Genomic DNA, 15,135 nt, shown 5'->3' with positions numbered 1-15,135 from the left:
ATATTGGACGACTATATTCGGAGTTCGGAAAGGTTCCGAGTGATTCGGGTATTTTTCGGAGTACGGAGAGTTACGGGAATTCGCCGGGGAGTATATGGGCCTTATTGGGCCATACGGGAATAGATGAGAGAGGCCAAAAGGAAGGAGGCCTGCGCCCCCCTCTGGTCCGAATTGGACAAGGGGCGCAACCCCCTTTCCTTCTTCCTCTCCCCCTCTTTTCCCTTCTCCTACTCCAACAAGGGAGGTGGAATCCTACTAGGACTAGGGAGTCCTAGTAGGACTCCACACTTGGCGCGCCCCCTCCTAGGGCCGGCCTCCTCCCCCCTTGCTCCTTTATATACGGGGGCAAGGGGGCACCCCAAGACACAGAAGTTGATCTACGGATCGTTCCTTAGCCGTGTGCGGTGCCCCCTCCTCCATATTCCACCTCGGTCATATCGTCGCGGAGTTTAGGCGAAGCCCTGCGCCGGTAGAACATCATCATCGTCACCACGCCGTCGTGCTGACGGAACTCATCCCTGACACTTTGATGGATCGGAGTCCGGGGATTGTCATCGAGCTGGACGTGTGCTGAACTCGGAGGTGCCGTGCGTCCGGTACTTGGATCGGTCGGATCGTGAAGACGTACGACTACATCAACCGCGTGTCATAACGCTTCCGCTTACGGTCTACGAGGGTACATGGACAACACTGTCCCCTCTCGTTGCTATGCCATCACCATGATCTTGCGTGTACGTAGGAATTTTTTTGAAATTACTACGTTCCCCAACAGTGGCATCCGAGCCTATGTTTTATGCCTTGATGTTATATGCACGAGTAGAACACAAGTGAGTTGTGGGCGATACAAGTCATACTGCTTACCAGCATGTCATACTTTGGTTCGGCGGTATTGTTGGATGAAGCGGCCCGGACCGACATTACGCGTACGCTTACGCGAGACTGTTTCTACCGACGTGCTTTGCACACAGGTGGCTGGCGGGTGTCTGTTTCTCCAACTTTAGTTGAACCGAGTGTGGCTACGCCCGGTCCTTGCGAAGGTTAAAACAGCACCAACTTGACAAACTATCGTTGTGGTTTTGATGCGTAGGTAAGAACGGTTCTTGCTCAGCCCGTAGCAGCCACGTAAAACTTGCAACAACAAAGTAGAGGACGTCTAACTTGTTTTTGCAGGGCATGTTGTGATGTGATATGGTCAAGACGTGATGAGATATAAGTTGTTGGATGAGATGATCATGTTTTGTTAAAGTTATCGGCAACTGGCAGAAGCTCTATGGTTGTCTCTTTGTTGCATAAGATGCAAGTGCCAAATAATTGCTTTACTTTATCGCTATGCGATAGCAATAGTTGCAAGAGCAATAGTTAGCGAGACGACCATGTGACGACACATTGATATAGATCAAGATGATGAAGATCATGGTGTCGTGCCGGTGATGATAGAGATCATGACAGTACTTTGGAGATGGAGATCAAAGGTGCAAGATGATCATGGCCATATCATGTCACATATTTTGATTGCATATGATGTTTATCTGTTATACATCTTATTCTGTTTTGTTTGACGGTAGCATTATAAGATGATCTCTCACTAATTATCAAGAAGTGTTCTCCCTGAGTATGCACCGTTGCCAAAGTTTGTCGTGCCCAGACACCACGTGATGATCGGGTGTGATAAGCTCTACGTCCATCTACAACGGGTGCAAGCCAGTTTTGCACACGCGGAATACTCAGGTTAAACTTGACGAGCCTAGCATATGCAGATATGGCCTCTGAACACGGAGACCAAAAGGTCGAGCGTGAATCATATAGTAGATATGATCAACATAATGATGTTCACCATTGAAAGCTACTCCATTTCACGTGATGATCGGTTATGGTTTAGTTGATTTGGATCACGTGATCACTTAGAGGATTAGAGGGATGTCTTTCTAAGTGAGAGTTCTTAAGTAATATGATTAATTGATCTTTAATTTATCATGAACTTAGTCCTGGTAGTATTTTGCAAATTATGTTGTAGATCAATAGCTTGCGTTGTTGCTTTCATATGTTTATTTTGATATGTTCCTAGAGAAAATTGTGTTGAAAGATGTTAGTAGCAATGATGCGGATTGGATCCGTGATCTGAGGTTTATCCTCATTGCTGCACAGAAGAATTATGTCCTTGATGCACCGCTAGGTGACAAACCTATTGTAGGAGCAGATGCAGACGTTATGAACGTTTGGCTAGCTCAAAATGATGACTACTTGATAGTTTAGTGCACCATACTTAAACGGCTTAGAATCGGGACTTCAAAGACGTTTTGAACGTCATGGACCATATGAGATGTTCCAGGAGTTGAAGTTAATATTTCAAGCAAATACCTGAGTTGAGAGATATGAAGTCTCCAACAAGTTCTATAGCTAAAAGATGGAGGAGAATCGCTCAACTAGTGAGCATGTGCTCAGATTGTCTAGGTACTACAATCGCTTGAATCAAGTGGGAGTTAATCTTACAGATAAGATAGTGATTGACAGAATTCTCTAGTCACCACCACCAAGTTAGTAGAACTTCGTGATGAACTATAATGCAAGGGATGACGAAAACGATTCCCGAGCTCTTCGTGATGCTGAAATCGACGAAGGTAGAAATCAAGAAAGAGCATCAAGTGTTGATGATTGACAAGACCACTAGTTTCAAGAAAAGGGCAAAGGGAAAGAAAGGGAACTTCAAGCAGAATGGCAAGCAAGTTGTCACTCCCGTGAAGAAGACCAAAGCTGAACCAAAGCCTGAAACTAAGTGCTTACACTGCAAAGGAAATGGTCACTGGAAGCGGAAATGCCCTGAATATTTGGTGGATAAGAAGGATGGCAAAGTGAACAAGGGTATATTTGATATACAGGTTATTGATGTGTGCCTTACTAGTGTTTATAGTAGCCCCTGAGTATTTGATACTTATTCGGTTACTAAGATTAGTAACTCGAAACAGGAGTTACAGAATAAACATAGACTAGTTGAGGGGAAGTGACGATGAGTGTTGGAAATAGTTCCAAGATTGATATGATCCTCATCACACACTCCCTATACTTTCGGGATTAGTGTTAAACCTAAATAAATTTTATTTAGCGTTCGCGTTGAGCATGAATATGATTTGATCATGTTTATTGCGATACAATTATTCATTTGAAGTTAAAGAATAATTGTTATTCTGTTTACATGAATAAGACCTTCAATGGTTATACACCCAATGAAAATAGTTTGTTGGATCTCGATCGTAGTGATACACATATTCATAATATTGATGCCAAAAGATGCAAAGTTAATAATGATAAGTGCAACCTATTTGTGGCACTGCCGTTTGGGTCATATCGGTGTAAAGCGCATGAAGAAACTCCATAAAGATGGATTTTCGGAATCACTTGGTTATGAATCATTTGATGCTTGCGAACCGTGCCTTTTGGGCAAGATGACTAAAACTCCGTTCTCCGGAACAATGGAACAAGCTACTGACTTATTGGAAATAATACATACCGATGTATGCGATCCAATGAGTGTTGATGCTCGTGGCAAGTATCGTTATTTTCTGACCTTCACAAGATGATTTGAGCAGATATGGGTATATCTACTTGATGAAATATAAGTCTGAAATAGTTGAAAGGTTCAAAGAATTTCAGAGTGATGTGGAAAAATCATTGCAACAAGAAAATAAAGTTTCTGCGATCTGATCGCGGAGACAAATATTTGAGTTACGAGTTTGGTCTTCAATTAAAACAATGTGGAATAGTTTCACAGCTCACGCCACCTGGAACACCACAATGTTATGGTGTGTCCGAACGTCGTAACCGCACTTTATTGGATATTGTGTGATCTATGATGTCTCTTACTGATTTACCACTATTGTTTTGGGGTTATGCATTAGAGACAGCTGCATTCACGTTAAAAGGGCACCATCTAAATCCGTTGAGACGACACCGTATGAACTATGGTTTAGCAGTAAACCTAAGCCGTCATTTCTTAAAGTTTGGAGTTGCGATGCTTATATGAAAAAGTTTCAACCTGATAAGCTCGAACCTAAATCGGAGAAGTGCGTCTTCATAGAATACCCAAAGGAAACTGTTGCGTACACCTTCTATCACAGATCCGAAGGCAAGTTATTCGTTGCTAAGATGGATCCTTTCTAGAGAAGGAGTTTCTCTCGAAAGAAGTGAGTGGGAGGAAAGTAGAACTTGATGAGGTAACTGTACCTGCTCCCTTATTGGAAAGTAGTTCATCACAGAAATCAGTTCCTGTGATTCCTACACCAATTAGTGAGGAAGCTAATGATGATGATCATGAAGCTTCAGATAGAGTTACTACCGAACCTCATAGGTCTTCCAGAATAAGATCCGCACCAGAGTGGTACGGTAATCGTGTTCTAGAAGTCATGTTACTAGACCATGATGAACCTACGAACTATGAGGAAGCGATGATGAGCCCAGATTCCGCGAAATGGCTTGAGGCCATAAAATCTGAGATATGATCCATATATGAGAACAAAGTGTGAACTTTGGTTGACTTGCTCGATGATCAGCAAGCCAAATTAAATAAATGGATCTTCAAGAGGAAGACGGACACTGATAGTAGTGTTACTATCTACAAAGCTCGACTTGTTGCGAAAGGTTTTTCGACAAGTTCAAGTTGTTGACTACAATGAGATTTTCTCAACTGTAGCGATGCTTAAATCTGTCCGAATCATGTTAGCAATTGCCACATTTTATGAAATCTGGCAAATGGATGTCAAAACTGCATTCCTTAATGGTTTTATTAAAGAAGAGTTGTATATGATGCAACCAGAAGGTTTTATCAATCCTAAAGGTGCTAACAAATTGTGCAAGCTCCAGCGATCCATCAATAGACTGGTGCAAGCATCTCAGAGTTAGAATATACGCTTTGATGAGTTGATCAAAGCATATGGTTTTTATACAGACTTTTGGAAAGGTATGTATTTACAATAAAGTGAGTGGGAGCACTACCGCCTTTCTGATAAATATATGTGAGTAACATATTGTTGATCAGAAATGATGTAGAATTTTTCTGGAAAGCATAAAGGAGTATTTGAAAGGAGTTCTTTAAAAAGAAAGACATCAATAAAACTACTTACATATTGAGCATCAAGATCTATTGAGATAGATCAAGACGCTTGATAAGATTTTCAATAAGTACATACCTTGACAAGATTTTGAAGTAGTTCAAAATGGAACAGTCAAAGAAAGAATTCTTGCCTGTGTTGCAAAGGTATGAAATTGAGTAAGACTCAAATCCCGACCACGACAGAAAATAGAAAAAGAATGAAAGTCATTCCCTATGCATCAGTCATAGGTTCTATAAAAGTATGCCATGCTATAGACCAGAACTATTGTATACTCTGCCCTGGTTTGGCAAACGAGTACAATAGTGATCTAAGAGTAGATCACTGGACATTGGTCAAAATTATCCTTAATGGAATAAGGAGATGTTTCTCGATTATGGAGATGATAAAAGAGTTCGTCGTAAAAGTTACATCGATGCAAACTTTTACATTGATCCAGATGACTCTAAGTCTCAATCTGGATACATATTGAAAGTGGGAGCAATAGAGTAGCTCTGTGCAGAGCATTATAGACATAGAATATTTGCAAAATACATACGGCTCTGAATGTGACAGGCCCGTTGACTAAGCTTCTCTCACGAGCAAAACATGATCACACCTTAGTACTCTTTGGGTGTTAGCCACATAGCTATGTGAACTAGATTATTGACTCTAGTAAACCCTTTGGGTGTTGGTCACATGACGATGTGAACTATGGATGTTAATCACATACAGATGTGAATATTGGTGTTGAATCACATGATGATGTGAACTAGATTATTGACTCTAGTGCAAGTGGGAGACTGAAGAAAATATGCCCTAGAGGCAATAATAAAGTTATTATTTATTTCCTCATATCATGATAAATGTTTATTATTCATGCTAGAATTGTATTAACCGGAAACATGATACATGTGTGAATATATAGACAAACATATAGTCACTAGTATGCCTCTACTTGACTAGCTCATTAATCAAAGATGGTTATGTTTCCTAACCATAGACATGTGTTGTCATTTGATTAATGGGATCACATCATTAGAAGAATGATGTGATTGACATGACCCATTCCGTTAGCCTAGCACTTGATCGTTTAGTATATTGCTATTGCTTTCTTCATGACTTATACATGTTCCTGTAACTATGAGATTATGCAACTCCCGTTTACCGGAGGAACACTTTGGGTTCTACCAAACGTCACAACGTAACTGGGTGATTATAAATGAGTACTACAGGTGTCTCCAAAGGTACATGTTGGGTTGGCGTATTTCGAGATTAGGTTTTGTCACTCCGATTGTCGGAGAGGTATCTCTGGGCCCTCTCGGTAATGCACATCACTATAAGCCTTGCAAGTAATGTAGCTAATGAGTTAGTTACGGAATGATGCATTACGTAACGAGTAAAGAGACTTGCCGGTAACGAGATTGAACTAGGTATTGAGATACCGACGGTCGAATCTCGGGCAAGTAACATACCGATGACAAAGGGAACAAAGTATGTTGTTATGCGGTTTGACCGATAAAGATCTTCGTAGAATATGTAGGAGCCAATATGGGCATCCAGGTTCCGCTATTGGTTATTGACCAACAATAGTTCTAGGTCATGTCTACATAGTTCTCGAACCCGTAGGGTCCGCACGCTTAAGGTTTCGATGGCAGTTATATTATGAGTTTATGAGTTTTGATGTACCGAAGGAGTTCGGAGTCCCGGATGAGATCGGGGACATGACGAGGAGTCTCGAAATGGTCGAGACGTAAAGATCGATATATTGGACGACTATATTCGGAGTTCGGAAAGGTTCCGAGTGATTCAGGTATTTTTCGGAGTACCGGAGAGTTACGGGAATTCGCCGGGGAGTATATGGGCCTTATTGGGCCATACGGGAATAGAGGAGAGAGGCCAAAAGGAAGGAGGCCTGCGCCCCCCTCTGGTCCGAATTGGACAAGGGGCGCAGCCCCCCTTTCCTTCTTCCTCTCCCCCTCTTTCCCCTTCTCCTACTCCAACAAGGGAGGTGGAATCCTACTAGGACTAGGGAGTCCTAGTAGGACTCCACACTTGGCGCGCCCCCTCCTAGGGCCGGCCTCCTCCCCCTTGCTCCTTTATATACGGGGGCAAGGGGGCACCCCAAGACAAAGAAGTTGATCTACGGATCGTTCCTTAGCCGTGTGCGGTGCCCCCCTCCTCCATATTCCACCTCGGTCATATCGTCGCGGAGTTTAGGTGAAGCCCTGCGCCGGTAGAACATCATCATCGTCACCATGCCGTCGTGCTGACGGAACTCATCCCCGAAACTTTGCTGGATCGGAGTCCGGGGATCGTCATCGAGCTGAACGTGTGCTGAACTCGGAGGTGCCGTGCGTTCGGTACTTGGATCGGTCGGATCGTGAAGACGTATGACTACATCAACCGCGTTGTCATAACGCTTCCGCTTACGGTCTACGAGGGTACGTGGACAACACTCTCCCCTCTCGTTGCTATGCCATCACCATGATCTTGCGTGTACGTAGGAATTTTTTTGAAATTACTACGTTCCCCAACACCGCGTGCAGTCGTCGCAATGTATGAGCGGCATCGGCGAGCCACAGAGCCGCTGCGCGAGCGCCGAGCCCGGTAGACGGCCGGATGAATCCATGCCCGCAAACCGTCGGCGACGGTGGGAGAACGAACCCGTACCTGCATGCGGCGATGCGACCTTGCCGGGGCTGCGGGAGATGCTCCCCGACCATTCCATCGCTTTGCGCAGCCACCGACGGCCGGAAAAGCCAAATCCGGCGGCCCGCGATGAAGGTCCGCAGATCCACAACTTTTCGGCCCGTCAACGCAGGAGGGGGGAGGGGAGGCCTCGTGCATGTGGCGGCCTTTCGGCGTGCTCCCGTCGGCTGCTTTTGCCGGAATCTTGGGCGGCGGTCCAGCGACAGAGCGAGGGGGAGAGGGGAGGTGGTTGGTGGGGAAAGTGTGGGCTGAAATGCCCCCCCTCACCAACCGCTTCTGCTTATATGCAGGGCACTGCAGCGGCAAGGGGGAAACCCGCGTATTCGCGGGTTGGGGCCGAGATTTTGCCGCGCCCCCCAAAATATTTTGCTGGCCGACCGCCTTTGCGGGGTCTGTTCGGGCATGATTTTCCGCACCGACCCGCATTTTGGCTGTTATTTTACGGGTCGAGGCTTTTTACGGGGTCTGCTAGAGTTGCTCTAAGCAGTGTTCGTCAGAGCCGTATTGAAAAAAAAGGGCGTTGGGTCTAAATCCAACGGTTCTAAAGGGTCAACAATTACTGCTAGGCGCTTGCCTGTAAGACCCATAAATATACGTGAGAAAATATATATCGTGCGCGTCTAGTCTGGTGGTTTTCTTAGTAGACCGATCAAGGTTTTGCAACCCTTTATATTAGACAAAAAAAATAATAGTGGTTTGCAACCCTAACCTCCTCTCCGACGAGACGTGGAAAAGATTGATGGAGGCGCTGCCGTGCGACATCCTTCTAGAGATCTTCCGCCGGGTGGACGCCTCCACCCTCTTTCGATGCGCCGTCGCCTGCAAGCGGTGGCGGTGTGCCATCGTCGCCGGCGCGCCATGCCTCCGTCCTCGGCCGGACCGCTTCTGCCCCGACCTGCTCGTCGACATCACCCTGGCCGATCATGCCGCCGGCATTGACCTATCCTATTACGCCAAGACGCTCTCCTCGCGCGACGGCCTCGTCCTTCTCGGAGGAAGCCGAGACCTCTGCCTCTACAACCCGATGAATGGGAACCACACCGTCCTCGAAGGCGCCGCCGCCGCCGTCCAGTTCAAGCCTCGCGTCTACGTTCTGCTCACTGGCCACAATTTTCCCCAGCCGAGCACAGCAGAAGAGTTCGCGATACTCGCAGCAAGCTACGACGAGGGCGTGGTGACGCGTCAGGTCTTCCCCTCAAAGGCCGGCGAGTGGGGCCCGGCCATGAGCTCCCCGGAGATCAGGGTGAGTATGCTCAGCGGCCACGAAGCTGTCTGCGGCGGTGTCGTCTACTGGCTTGCCTACGCCAACTGGGAGATGAAGCAGATCGTCTCTGTGGACGTGCGCACTTGACGCACGAGGGCGACGGATTTACCGGAGGAATGCTGGACGCCAGACCAAGGTTTTGGATCCCAAATAGGCAAATTTTCTCGTGGGTGGGCGATATTCCCGGTAACCACGGTTACCGAGAAATACCGAACAAATTTCGGACGAAATTTGCAATTAAATTTTGAATTCAAACAATTCTAACTTCGATATAATAAAACCTTGAACTGATAGCAATCAAAAAAGAGGTAGTAGCTCAGTGGTACTTCAACTATGTGCGCCCTTAGCTCTGTTGAGATCGCGAGTTCGATTCTCTGGACTCTCATTTTTTCACGTTTTTTACTGCCTATTTTGAAAAATAACAAAAAGAACAGCAAAAAACCAGCTTCCTCTCGAGGCGCATAACAGATGGTTACCACTACGTCACAGTAAGGGCGTTGTCTCAAACGAGAAACAACGCTAATTTATTAGACCTTTATCGTTCAAATTCAAATTATTCAAAAATTCCGGTATTTTTTGCTCGGGATAGGTATTTCTCGTGGGGCGGCGAGAAATGCGGTAACCGCCCGGTATCCGTTTTTCTCGGGCGGTACCCAAAACCATGCGCCAGACTGGCTGAGTTTCAGGGTCCTCGCACTGGCTACCTCTGGCGACGGGCTGCGGCTGTCCGTGGCCATGTCCACGGCCATGTCGATTGGCGGAGACAAGATCCGCATTTGGGAGCTCGATGGCGGTGGCGGCGGCGGCAGTGGCATCGGTGTCTGGACGGAGCGGCGGATGATTGATCTAGGAAAGCATGTGCCGGGCAACGTGCTCTTCGTGTCGCTATGGAGGTTTTGCCCAAGGAGTGGGTGGCTGCTGGCAGCAGCGGGCCGCCAGGCGCTGCGTGTCCACGTCGAGGGTGCGTGGCCTGTCCAGTGCTTAGCTGACGATCGTGGGCAGGGACGGAGCCAGGAATTTGGTATGGGAAACGTTTATAAACGGCGCGCCGGCCGAACAGTTCCGCCGGACGCCTCGGCACGCACTGCAGCTCACCGGCCCATGCGCCACTCGTCCTGCCCAAACGCGTCAAGTGGCTGGGGATCACGTGGGGCCATGTGGCCCACTCCACACCACATCTTATCTCATTCGTCTCCCACCACACCTTATCTCTTTCTTCTTTCTTCTTCCTCCCGTAGTATCCACTCTTTCTCCACTGCCTTTTATCTTTCTTTCTCCCGCAACGAACCACTCCGCGAGCTGCTGGTGATGCACGAGGGGCGGCGAGTTATGCTACAAGGGGGTACCGGTGCTGCACTCCAGCCACCTCACGGCGAGCCTTCTCTTTTCCCCACCGCTGCCACACCCCCACGCGCAAGTTCGACAAGCATGATGAGGCGGCAGCCGCCATGGATGTTGTGCTGCAAACGGCAGCGAGATGCTACAACCACTCGCGAGAAATGCTACATCCGACGGTAGGGATGCTACAACCGGCATTTTTTTTTGCTGGAACCAACCATCAAAGTTTTGCTGAATTTTTTGTTTGCTGGAAGCGACATTTTTATTTGATGGAACCGGCTAATTCTTTTGTTTCAACAGACAATTGAGCTTTCGTTTGCTGAGATTTTTTGCTGGAACCGGCATTAATTTTTGCTACTACCGGCGAACTTTTTGCTACATCCATCAAGACGGAGCTGCGACCTCGCGACGGCGGCGACAGCGTTTTTGCTGCAACCGTTGTCAGGTTTTGCTACGACCAGATAAGTTTTTTGCTACATCCGTTCAATGGCGTGATTGGATGGTGGGAGTCGTCGACGCAATTCCGTTCAGCGAGCATCAACGGCGAGGGGCGGCGGCGAAGCTGCAACCGGAGCCGCTGAGAGCTGCAACTGCAGGTGCAGCTGTTGCATGGGTCGAGGCAGTGACGAGGAGGACCGGCGAGGGTGGGAACCAACGACGAGGACGGCCGGCGAGGGTGCGGATCGGCGACGAGGAAGGCCACCGGAGGGGAGATGAGGCACCGGAGGGGAGCTGCGCGAGATGGCAGAGATGCGGGGATCTGCGCGAGCGTGAGATGCACGAGGAGGAAGAAGATCTGGGACGAATCAGTTTTTTTTTCCGCTAGATCGAACGGCCAGAACAAGTGGCATCCTGCGGCTGGGTGTGACCAGCCCAAACTTTGGGCCGGTGCGCCGGCGCAGATTACTCGCCATTTGGTATAGGGGGGCGAGTTCCTCACTTGAGCTCTTACATACTAATGAGCTTCGACCCAGCCAAAAAACATTAAGACCGTGTAAAAGGCCGAAATTGAAATCATGTTTTCATTGATGTAAACACTAGAAGAAGACTACCAAATTGTCCATCTTTGACAAGACAATTTCAAATTTTATTAAATTTATATAGCAAAATTTGGTACACTGTACTACAAATAATTGATTCCAATCTGATTGTCATGCCCATCAATCAACGATCATTCATGTTAGACATTTTTTTTTAAGATTTGAAGTTGATGAGAGGAGTCGTACCATGGAGGCATAGAGGAGGTCATGCATCGTCAGGTCCATGGTGGGATCAGGTTGATGATCATCTTCAGCAGGATTAGGGTAGTTCTCTTGGCTAGGTTGCAGATCGTTTGCATTTGCATCATGCTCACATGGCAAACAGCTTGAACCAATTGGCATAAAAATTATGAATTGATTCATATCTCTTCATTTTCATGTCTACACAAACACAATTAGAGAATCGAAAATTTTCTAATAAGTTTTCCTTGTATATAGTTCTACAATGACATTGTAAGACACAAACTCATCTAATCCTAAAAAGAATAAACTAACCCTTTCTCCTCGCTTGGTCTCTGTCGGCCGGCCGGAATGTGCCTGCGGATCTGCGCGACGGCGCTTGCCTACTAGGCGGAGGCGGCGGCAGCGGCGGCGGCGAGTTTTTTCCGATCGCAGAAACTAGCAGATTGAAAACAAGCGACTAGAAAAAACTACCGTGTACGTGCGACGTGCGCGAGCCTGGGTCCTCTTTCACGGTGGGCTGTTTTTCTTTTCTTTTTCTTCTACTATAATATTTGGGCCTCTGACCTGCTACGTGCATATACATGGGCTTTGACCTGCTACACTACGTGATATATACGTGGGCTTTGACTACAAGAGGCACGGGGGGCGAGACAACCACAAATCTTGTGCGTACACACAAAAATCTGCTAATACCTCGTCGCGATTAAGGGGAAACGTGATCGTTGGGGGGGGGGGGGTTCTAGCCCCCCCTCGTCCCCCCTTGGAATCGTCCCTGATCGTGGGCGTGGGCGTGGCGACTTCGTCTGCGGCTACGAGATGGATTTCTCTACTCGCATCTCAAATATGAAGCTCTACTGAGACATGATTTCTGTTTTATTTTTGGGCGACGATAGGCGCCGGCGCGCGGCCAAAAGTTTCGGTCGATCGCGTCCCAGCCGCCAGATGCAGTTAATCGGGTCCGTCCGATCTGGCATCTCAATCCCTGACCTGTGTTTCTTTATCCCGTCAACGCTTCCAGAAAAAACATGTTGGAATTTTGCTAGTGGGACTTTGGCCCAAAGCCCAACTAAAATTCTGAAATTCTCTTGGCCGATTCATGCACACGTGCGAGTGGAGTGAGTGAGATTAAAGTTTAGTGCCACTACGAAAGTTGAGTGAGAGTTGCACCTCTTTATAAGGTAAGCTTTTCTACCACTCGTATGAGCATGAGAAGAGGAGATCTACACGCGCGCTCCTCCTCCTCGCTCGCCTAGCCACGCCACACCACGCCTCGCACTACGCGCCGCGTCGTGCCGCGCATTACGGGATTGAGGCGAGCCGAGGATAGAGCTATGCACGTTATCTATATTTTTGCTGCTCGGGAAAATTAATGAGTCATAAATTAATAAATTACGGATGCGTTAATTACTGACCGTTTTCGATTCTTTTGGATCGCGACTCGGACGTGGGGTTTACTCCCACGATCTACCCGGCCCGCACTATATGGACAAGTAGACGTCTACCCTAGCCGCCACCGTATCGTATGGTTTCGCACCAACGTTCCAGATCATTGCGCCGCCACGAAAGTCTTCTCCATCCCTCCTTTCGGCGTGTACCGCAAGAAGGGACAGCAGGCCTCCGGAACCCCGCCTCTCGTGATCCTGTATGGGAGAGGGCGATCAGGTTTTTGAGGAGCGCACTCGCACAACTGCTGGCAGCGACGACTACGCCAGCGACGACTTCTTCCCCGACCTCGGCAACCTCATCCTCGACGACATGGGCGACAACGTCAACACCGGCGGTGCTGCTCCCGCTGCACCGTATGGGATTGTATCCTTCTTGTTCGAGATCGTGGTAGAATTCATGTTTCTAGTATGTGCCCTAGATGTGATCTGTTCATCTACTATGCTAGTTTGCATGATTAGTTAATCTCTGCTAGTGTTTTCATGATTTATCTTCTGTTTATTTGGGTTAAATATCATAGTAATTTGCTCATATTTTCAACAATCCAAAAACCTGATTATAGGCAATTTTCTCCGAGTGGTTTTGCTGCGCATCTGAAGATGCCTACCTTTAAGGGGGTGCAATATAAGAGGTGGCGCACGAGAGCAGTCTACTGGTTTCAGACCATGTGCTACTATGACGCCACTAAGGGCAAGCCTGAGGGCGATCTTAATCCTGCACAACAAGAAGCTTTTGAGAAGATCGATACCCTCTTTAAAGGCGCCCTTCTGAGTGTTCTTCATGATTCCATTCTGGACTCGTATATATCGTTTGACAACAGCAAGGACATGTGGGCTGCGCTCGAGGCCAAGTTTGGGGCCTCGGACGCCGGCATCGAGTTGTACGTCATGGAGCAATTCTATGACTACAAGATGACTGATGAGCGCTCTGTTGTACAATAGGCTCATGAGATACAGTCACTCGCAAAGGAACTTGAGTACTTCAAGTGTGTGTTGCCGGACAAATTTGTTGCCGGAGGCATCATCGCCAAGCTTCCACCTTCATGGAACAATTTTGCTACTTCCCTGAAACACAAGAGACAAGAGTTTTCCGTTGCGGATCTCATTGATACTCTTGATGTTGAAGAGAAGGCGAGAGCAAAGGACACACGTGCTCGAGTTGCCGAGGGAGCTTCTAGTGCCCACATGGTACAGAAGAAGAACTTCCAGCCCAACAAGTTCAAAAACAATAAGAACAAAACTCAGGGCAAAGGCAAGTTTGATACAAAGAACAAGCCGTCACATTCTACCAACTTCAAGAAGAATTATCATAAGAAGGGGAAGGGACTTTGCCATGTCTGCGGTGATCCTAATCACTGGTCTCCGAAGTGTCGTAACCACTTTGAGGAGCGCAAACATGAGAAGAGCGGCAAGTCCGCTAACGTTGTCATCGGTGATACTGATATGAAGGAATCTGGGTACGGTATTCTTCCTACCATCCTTTCAGTATTTCAATCTCCTGATTGGTTAATTGACACCGGTGCTGTACATGTTTGTGCTGACGCCTCTATGTTTTCTTCTTACCAGGTCACAGGGACTTCTTCCGTGCTGATGGGGAAAGGGTCACATGCCATCGTTCGAGGTGTCAGTATGGTCGATCTGAAGTTTACTTTGGGCAAGACCGTGCATGTGAAGAACGTTCATCATGTGAAGAACGTTCATCATGTGCCGTCCATCAATAAAAATCTCGTTAGCGGTTCCCATTTATGTCGAGATGGTTTTAAGTTGGTTTTCGAGTCCAATAAAGTTGTAATTTCTAAGTATGGACAATTTGTTGGAAAAGGCTATGAGAGCGGAGGCTTGTTCCGCCTGTCTTTGTCAGATATTTGCACTAAAGTTATTAATAATGTTTGCCAGAATAATGAATCTGATATTTGGCATTCACGACTTTGTCATATTAACTTTGGTTGCATGACGCGGCTAGCCAATATGAATTTAATTCCGAAAATCTCTACTGCCAAAGGCTCCAAGTGCCAAGTATTTGTGCAAGCTAAGCAACCTCACAAGTCCCATAAGACTGCAGAGGCAAGAGACTT

The 15,135-nt window shown here is 47.1% G+C and overlaps 1 long non-coding RNA gene across 1 annotated transcript; it reads left to right on the top strand.

The window, feature by feature from the left end:
* The first annotated feature begins 10,155 nt into the window (after positions 1-10,155).
* LOC119349150 lies at positions 10,156-11,430 on the top strand. The gene is made up of 2 exons (XR_005169259.1): positions 10,156-10,571; positions 10,696-11,430. It is a non-coding gene; the product is annotated as an uncharacterized LOC119349150 (long non-coding RNA).
* Positions 11,431-15,135: the final 3,705 nt, after the last annotated feature.

This window comes from Triticum dicoccoides, chromosome 1B, assembly GCF_002162155.2.
Source record: "Triticum dicoccoides isolate Atlit2015 ecotype Zavitan chromosome 1B, WEW_v2.0, whole genome shotgun sequence".
Taxonomy (NCBI): domain Eukaryota; kingdom Viridiplantae; phylum Streptophyta; class Magnoliopsida; order Poales; family Poaceae; genus Triticum; species Triticum dicoccoides.
Note: the sequence above shows the minus strand (reverse complement) of the source record. Positions and strands in the feature narration are given on the sequence as shown.